The following is a 7,560-nucleotide window of genomic DNA, read 5'->3' as shown; positions in this document are numbered from 1 at the left end:
GCCACAGGACACGCTTTTGTCAGTGCGATTAATTCAGCTAAGGTTATATTGCAAAAATGGGGCAGACTGCATATGCGGCTCCCAAAGTTACATACCAGTCTCTCAAGCAAGAGCCATCTACAAATAAGGTCATTTTGGCCGATTAAAGTGGCACATCCAGTATGTCGGGTCTTGGCTAGGTTCACAATTCTGTGACATCCATTCAGTCGGGATGCAAATCTTCAGCCTCTTCATCTGCATCTGGAATAAGCAAGAGTGCAGAAGGTTCAAAATATTGCATCTGTGGCTTGTTATGTTTTCAGCCGCTAACATTATTGGCCCACATCAGCTTAATCAGCCGTTTGTCATATGCTAAATCTTAGCACGAATGAGCAGAATTAAAACTGAATGAACGACCATCACAATAAAGGTATTTACCATCTCCTGACTCTGCTGAATTCCAACGCTAACAGCAGCAATGGATATTAAACACACAGAGATTGCTATGGCCACAGTTTCCAGTTTGGCTAAAAAGTAAGCTACTGGCCATTTTCCTTCTCTGTGGATCGGTGTCAACACAGACAATGTACACCCATCACATTTTTGACAAAGAAGGTCTTATAATTAGGCATTCCTAGGAGTAGGGTGTTACAGAGATTGATTCTGAGCCCTAAGAAAGCACTCATGCCTTCATTATCCCGGGGGTACCAGATCACTCATTTCATTATGAGTAAACCCCTGAGTAAACCCCTGTAGAGGCTTTGCCACTAGAGAAAGGTTAGAAGCCACTGACGAAAGGAGCCATCCATTCCCAGGAGAATTCTGACTTTTCTTTTTGTAGTGGGTGATATTTATTCTCAGGATTGCAGGAAAATATTCTTTGGACTAGGCCTGGGCAGAGTTCTGCTTCGCTGAACTCTGTAAAGTAGCTATAAAACGCCACTGCTCTACGTGAAGTTCTGCGTGCAGGTGGAGTTTGCCGGGCGCCTGATTGCACTGTTATGTGCGACGTAGAGTGCCTCCTCGCATAGCAAATATCCCGGGTACGGCATTATGCGGTTCTCATATGCGTTCTCCCCTTCGGAAATCACACATGGGCGGCACCAGGCCGTTTGCATGAGCGCAGCCATCTTATTTTTCTACTCTCTGTTATGATGCTCAGCCTATTTTTACAATCCCTCTTAATCTCTTTAATCCTCCCTATTGAAAATGTATCTACCCCTCATTTTTATTTTCTTCTATTTGCATGTGTCTTTGTGTATTTTATATTTTTTGAAACATTTTTTCGTGACTTTCAGTATTTTGTTTATTTTCCCTTTCTTCTTTTTCCTTTGCTTCTACCCCACCCAGCACTATTGCAGAGGGATGGCTTACTTGCGGGAGGCGCCATCCCCCAGATGTACAGCCTGGGTGATCTTTTGTGAGAAGAGGTAGCAGCAGTCATTTTTTTGTGGTGCGCCGCTTCCCATCCATGCTGGTAGCAGGCAGCAGGCCAGGCACTGAATATTCCCTGTGGGAGTGTTGGATGAGCTGGGGAGGGTATGGCAGTGTGTGCGGTGCCCATAATAGGTTTGGTGCACCATCCAGCAGCTGAAGCACTGCTGGGCAGATATGTTAGACTGGGACTAGGATCCAGTCGATCTGCTAAGCATCGAGAATCCGGGGCTCTGTGAGTTTTAATTATTTGTTGTATTTGTGTTCTACAATGTTAGAATTTTTTTCTGAATAGCATTCTGCTCACACTTAGTGGTAAGTTCCATTTAGTTTACATTGGAATATTATTATGTGATTCAGTTTCTAGTCTGTGCTAAGCAGGTGCTCAGAGCTACCTAGTCATACTTATCATTGGCGCTCACTTTGGCTGATTAATTAAGTAGCCATTGCAGACTGCCCTCCTGCCACTATAGTGAATTAGTAATATCAGCGAGAAGCACGTTCTCTCTGTGACTTTGTTTATGTAGCTCGTACAGTTCCTAGCTATTTCACAGCGATGTGTAGTATGTATCTATGCATTGCAAAAGAGGGAGACTGACTTGGTCAGGAGGTTGAGAAATGAGAATAGAATCAAAGATCATTTACAGCAATACATTAGTTCCAAATGTAGTTTTTGTCAAGGAAATTTGGAATTGGGATTTTAGGATTAATATGGGCAACTCAACAATAGTCGATTGACTTAAAACTAGAAATATAGATCAAACGTTTTAGAATAATACAATTATGTGACTGAGTTTGCCAGTCATAATAATTTTTTGGAGATTATTATCTGAACCACTAATATTTTTTTTTTGTCTGTATTTCTTACATCAGCACCTAAAGGCAAGAAGAGGGACATTGAGGGTCAGGAGAGGCTGGTCAGCAGGAGGCGCAGACCACCAATGCCGCAGCTGAGGGCTCTGCTTAGACTATGAGTCATATTCATATTTATATTTATTATTATTCTTTCCCTGTTGTTGGCTTTTAGGATTCTTTTGGGCTTAAGGTAGAATTTTGGGGTATTGGAATGTTGGTGCTGGGTTCCAGGATGGCAGTTGCTGCTTGGAGGCGGGTTTTGTTTGTGAGGAATTAATTTTCTCTGACACCCTTACCATTTCCTTCCACGTGGCTATGAGGACGGGAAATGAACCCACTCATGCATAGCAAGCACAATGGATTAAATTTTTTTCTCATTTCTGTTATCCCTGCATTATCTTTTTTTATTACATTGTTTTCTTTTTAGGTAGCTGACTTTTTCAGGTCTCTACTGTAGTCTCTAGTTCACTTATCTTCTGCTTTGTTGGTAATCTTTCCCTCTCTCCTATATATCTTGTGGTACTCTAGGAGTAAAATTTAAAATAACACATTTTGATACTCTACAGTCAATTGTGAAGTTTGCAGGCCCAAGTAAGATAGTATTATAAATAATATTCACCATGTATGTTTGTTGAGAAGGCTTTCTTGTTCCTGCTCATGCTCTAACAGTTGAGTTCACAAGAGTGTGGCCATGGTCATCATGGACCAGCTGTCGTCCCAATATTGTGTGCTGCTGTCTCTTTCATTTATACATTATACCAGCAGTTTATCATGACAGTGCAGCATGGCTAGAAAAAAGTTTGAGGTCCCACTCCCATTGCATTTGCCACCTAACACCATATGTCTTTCATTGATCATTGTTCCACTCCAGGCTTTTCTAACTTTGTGAACCAATCAAATGTCTAGAGTGATATTTTTGTTAGAAGATACTGCAGTGCTAACTGAACTCCAGTGATGTGTTTAAGGGGTGGCATATGTGGACTCTAAAATATGTATAATGTTTTATTCTAGCCACAAAGACCACCAGTGATGCCACCTACACTAGTGCTGCAGGTGGAGAACAGTCTGTTGGATGGGGGAGTGGCAGCCGGAATGGGCAATGGTAAGTCACATACTTTCTTGCAACTACTATTATACTCACTAGCTGAATGAATGAATGAATGAAAGTTTATTTATATTGCGCAAACTTAGCCCAACGGGCATCAAGGCGCAGTCCACACATAAACATATATACTAATACAGAAAAAAATAGTTTAATAATAAGCCTGAGAGAAGAGCCAAGTCTTCAGGAGCTTCCGGAAAGTCGCCAAAGAGGGTTGGTTGGAGAGTTCGGGGGGGAGATTGTTCCACCATTTAGGGGCCAGAGTAGAAAAGGCTCTTCCTCCCCATTTCACCTTTTTAAATCTGGGGACGACAAGCAGATTTCTTGAGGATGAACGGAGGGATCTTTTGGGAGAGTAGCACCAGTTTGTTAGTACCAGTGAGCTAGTACTAGTTTGTTGTCAACACATGACCATGAACCCCTTCATCCTTACCAGCTGCAGCGGTGGTTGAGGTATTATGGCCTTTTCTATTTCTAGCTCACAAATGCTCACATATTGATCGTTGATAGCTCGAGGGAAACGTGAAAGAACAGAAGGTTAAAAGAAAGGAAAATGGTACATAAGTGAAAGGGTGGGTGGGTGAAAGGGTGCATGGGTGGGTGAAGGGATGGTTGGTAGAAAGGGTGAATATTGAATGAATGGATAATGGTTTGGAAATGTTGATGAAAGACTGGATGAGAGAAAGTAAAGCTTAATTATGGTGGCTATGAGTGAATTAGAATGAAAGGATGAATGAAAATGTGGATTGTTTAGAGGAATAGGCAAATCACCTATTCTCATGAGGAATATGCTGCTCACCTACTTTAATTACTTTTTTATGTAGGGCTATCAAAGCTATGGTTGAAAGTGGGTGGCATTTTGTATTTTATTTCTATTCCCTTGACTCGCTGTATTTGTTAAGTGAGCCAGATGTATCCTATCCATCCTTTGTCCTTTGTCACTTCGCATCCCTGCCCATGGCGTTTTTAGTCACATATGACCGAAGTGCACCATGGTTTAATTCAATTTGTGACTGCAGTTGTAGCTGTACAATGTGAATCTGCTTCAGTTAATGTAGCATTTACAATGTTTTGAATATATTGTAAAGTTCTTCCTTCTCAGCCTACCAAAAAGATGGAAAACCCATTCTTGGCATGTGCCCCATTTGATTTTATAACCATTGAAAGTGAAGTTTTTCCAGAATATATCTCATGGTTTTTCATAAGAGATTTATTTGACACCTGTTTAGATTTTTCCCTTTTAACTTGCATTGACTAGTACACTGATTGAATAATCCAAATTTGACAAATTGATGATCAGTTTAGTGGCCCCTCTATTCTATCAAAAACATTCTATCCTATCCGTGTAATCCCTCTACCCTGCAATAGAGTCAAGTTGCCTTTCTTTGTTTAGTGCCCAGCAAATTAATTTGTTGGAAATAATATGTGGTGGGTGGGGGAGGTCAGTAAGTAAAATAGGAATAAGTGCATGATTTGATGTCAAGTTTGGGATATGGGATACACTGTGATGAACGTGCCAAATACAATCGATAAACCCCGTTACTGTCCCTGGAGTGCAATCCACCATTTTCCCCAAGGTGTACCTACGGCAGACAGGATAACATCTGCATTTCATATATTCATGTGTTGTGTGAATTGGTGTCTAATTTATTGTTCATATGCCCCTTTGGAAACAGGGTAGAAAAAGAAATGCATTTGGAGAAGAACATAGCCATTGTATTGAAAAATAGATCATTGTCACCTACAGGTAGAGAGAGTAGCAAAATACCCGACGCGCTGCGTAGCAATGAACATGACTCCATTATTTTAGCACAACACACAACTTGTACTCCATAGTGTATAATGGCATAATCATTAATGAAATGTAATTTATTTTTCCACTCAAAGTGTCTGCTTATAGTTAATAATTACTTGAAAAGCATTAGAAAATAAAATCAAACCACAGTTTTTTTAATCCAGAGTTATTCTGCCTTAATACGTTTCTGCTACACAGTTGGTGCTTTTTATGCAAAGCATGTGTGGGTAAAACATAAATTGTCCCTGTGACTCTCCTAATCATATCACATTATAATCATATGGCCCTAGGGGATCAGCAATGTACTGCTACTGTGCCACCCTGTAATTTTAAAACAATTGTTTGCACAGAGCATTATTTACAATTTTATTTATTTTAGTTTTTCTCAATTTAGCTGATCCTGCTAAGTCATCCCATAGGACCCAACAGGCAGAAAATAGCGGCCCTTCTGCAGGGGCCGTGGTTGGAGCATTCCAGCGAGAAATAGCCACAGGCGGAGACCTCCGCTCCGGCCACGGAGTGTGCAGAAATGTGCCTCCTCCGCGTTCCACGGAGAACACGGAGAAGGCGAATCTCCACACACTGTGCAGTGTAGCGGAGTTGGCCAGCCCCCGCTTCCACCCCCCTATATTAACAATGAATTCCACAACTTGAAAGTAAATTTAAACCACTTATCTGTACTGCGACATTCACGGGCTGCCTTTCTCCTCTTCGTCGACGTTTCTGCTTATTCTTGTGAAAACTGTGCATGCGCATGCTTCTGCGCATTTCTTGTGAGAAATGTGAGGACACACGCGCATGCCCAGTCTTTGCAAGATTAAGCAGAAACGGCTACAAAGAGGAGGACGGCAGGCCAGGGACGCCGCAGTTCAGGTAAGTGGTTTAAATGTACTTTTAAGTTGTAGAATTCATTGTTAATAATATAGGGGGTGGATGCGGGTGGTGTAGCAGAGCTACGCGGAAGGCCACGAGGGCCACAGAGTTTCCTCGTAACACTGTGGCCCTCCGCGTAGCCCCCTACACCCACTATGCCCTGCTTTAGCAAGAATACCAGCGGCTTGTGGCCCTAGGAGAAGAGGAGGAAGAAACAAATGCCTCTCAGTCAGGCCCCAGTCCCCCTTTGCCTCTAGCCTTCCAGCTATCCCATTGTCACTGCCAGCTTGCATCATCAACTGCTTTCACCCCTCCCACACTGACATCACCAGGCCATTGCTGCATCCTGCAGCAGCTGAACACCACTATGTAGCAGTACGTGGACCAGCTCTGGACCAACATCCAAGATACCCTATTCTAGACCTTGTTTACATTTTTTGTTTTGGTGGAAGGGATTTGTTTGTTGTGGCTGGTAGTAGAGACTGGGAAGGGGGTTGGGACCTGGTTTGACATTCTTTGGACATATTGAATTTTGGAACATTGGGGCTTGGGTCAATTTGTTTTGGGAGGCGGAAGGGCATATTGTGTGGGTGGAGAGGATGGGTTTCTTTGTGAAAAAATAAATGGGAAACTATTTAAAGTTATGCCTGAAGTAGTTTGCTTTACTTTTACTTTGCACTACTAACTTCAGCTTTAATGAAGCTTGTTTATGTGCTTGTACAATAGAGTGAAGAACTTATAGAGCTTTAGCTCTTGAACTACCTTGCACATTAAGGGGATGCTGCCATGACCTATATATAATAGTAACAGTTAGTTACGTACGTACTAAGTTAACTAGTTCACTTCACTCCATAGCTGTCCTACCTGAATATAGATGAATCATTAACAGGGAAGGCATCAGAACTTCACAAGCGAGGTCCCACTGCCAGTTCCACCCAGCTCAGCTCCAACTGTAGGATTAATCTGAATGATTGATTATTCAGTGTAGGCAACTAAATGGAAATGAAAAGCCAGTTAGTGGGTTATATCAAAGCTTTACGAAGAATTGACACCAAAGTACTACGTGATGACACAACAAGAATTCCTGATGGTGTTAAAAAAATCAAACATAGCAATAGTAATCATTTTTGGGTAATAGGGAGCTAGTAGTAACTTATGAAATCCTTGCATCATAACAAATGGACTCAAAATATGGAGTGGGCAAGCTTAGGTTAGGTGTACAGTTATGCAACACAAGGCCTGAATGATGATGCTGACGACTGATGTTCTTAATTCTATATCCAAAATATGGATCACTTTTGATGTGCGGGTGGGTAAATTAGGCAAGTGTGGGTTATTGATTAGAAGATCCTGTAGTAAGCTGGTGTTGCTTTCACCACATCCACCCCACCAAGTGTGTGGTCCATTGATTAAGCCACACCTCAATAAATCACACAGCACAGGGAAGAGGGTTAGGTGTTTGATGAATGGATGGGAAAGGGAATTTGGTGAAAGGTTTGACATAGACAAACACTACACAAGG

At 41.8% G+C, this 7,560-nt stretch overlaps 1 long non-coding RNA gene across 1 annotated transcript in view; it reads right to left on the bottom strand.

The window, feature by feature from the left end:
* Nucleotides 1–6,908: 6,908 nt before the first annotated feature.
* LOC144824630 (uncharacterized) overlaps nucleotides 6,909–7,560 on the bottom strand; it is a 47,379-nt gene continuing 46,727 nt past the window's right edge. Inside the window, exon 3 of the long non-coding RNA XR_013609025.1 lies at nucleotides 6,909–7,030. This is a non-coding gene — a long non-coding RNA (uncharacterized LOC144824630). The remainder of the gene's footprint in view (nucleotides 7,031–7,560) is intronic.

The sequence above is a fragment of the Lissotriton helveticus genome, chromosome 3_1 (genome assembly GCF_964261635.1).
Source record: "Lissotriton helveticus chromosome 3_1, aLisHel1.1, whole genome shotgun sequence".
Classification (NCBI taxonomy): domain Eukaryota; kingdom Metazoa; phylum Chordata; class Amphibia; order Caudata; family Salamandridae; genus Lissotriton; species Lissotriton helveticus.
This window is presented reverse-complemented; position numbering and strand designations above follow the sequence as displayed.